We start from the raw sequence: 1,088 nt of genomic DNA on the forward strand, positions 1-1,088 counted from the left end.
TAGAGGGAGCAGAGGTTAACAGCTTAATTCTGGTTAACAACTTAATTCTGGTTAACAGCAGCCATACAGGAAAGTTAGTCCAAAATGCCATTCTTTCACATTTGTTGACTCTTCCAGACAACCCCAAAACTCATATTTCTATTTGAAATTTCTGGATTAAAAACAAAAATGCCACGCGGGTCAAATGTCTTCAGTTACCTGTTTTCAACCTCTGATATAAACCTAGATAGGCAGGGACGCGGCCGGGCAAGATGGCGGACAAAGAGAAGAAAAAGAAGGAGATCATCTTGGACCTGTCCAAACACATTGACAAGACGTTCCTAGTGAAGTTCTAGGGAGGCCGAGAAGCCAGTGGAATCCTGAGAGGGTTTGACCCACTGCTCAGCCTCGTGCTGGACGGCACCATCGAGTACATGAGAGACCCTGACGACCAGTACAAGCTCACAGAGGACACCCGGCAGCTGGGCCTGGTGGTGTGCAGGGGCACCTCTGTGGTGCTCATCTGCCCGCAGGATGGCATGAAAGCCATCCCCAACCCTTCATCCAGCAGCAAGATGCCTAGCGGCCAGGGCCGTCCCTCCCCCAGGACTCAGGCCACCCATAGGAATGGAACTTTCCTTTTTGTATAGCTTATGTTTTTGTAAAATGAATGTATTAATTCATTGTTTTGCTTGTTTACTAAACAGACTAGGATTCCCTTCACCATGGACCATGTCTTAACCAATTTTTGTTTTCCCAAAGCCTAGAACAGTGTCTGGCACATAGCAGAGCACAAATATTTGCTAATAAACTGAACTGATCTCTAGATAAATGAGGGCCAGAGAAGGGTATGATTTTTTTAGAGCTGGATAAAGCTATTAAATTTTGTGGACACTTTGGAAAGTTAAACGTTCACAACTATTATAAACTGTGTCCGCTCCAGGCAGAATATTCCTTTTAGCGATCTGCAGACCTCAAAGCTCATTTTTATGGATGTGTTCTGTCAAGAGAAGATTAGGTTTGGCTTTATGTACTTTCATGGAGAAAAGATGGACAGAGGGTCTTAATTTATGTAAGAAAGTAAAAGGAACAGGCATTAAGTGAAATCC

The 1,088-nt window shown here is 44.0% G+C and overlaps 1 pseudogene across 1 annotated transcript; it reads left to right on the forward strand.

Annotated features, from left to right (window-relative positions):
- The first annotated feature begins 246 nt into the window (after nt 1-246).
- Nucleotides 247-562, forward strand: LOC309806146 (U6 snRNA-associated Sm-like protein LSm7; annotated as a pseudogene). Its single transcript has one exon. The product of its transcript is annotated as a U6 snRNA-associated Sm-like protein LSm7 (transcript).
- Nucleotides 563-1,088: the final 526 nt, after the last annotated feature.

The sequence above is a fragment of the Mesoplodon mirus genome, assembly GCF_964341445.2.
Source record: "Mesoplodon mirus genome assembly, chromosome: 6".
In the NCBI taxonomy this organism is placed as follows: Eukaryota; Metazoa; Chordata; class Mammalia; order Artiodactyla; family Ziphiidae; genus Mesoplodon; species Mesoplodon mirus.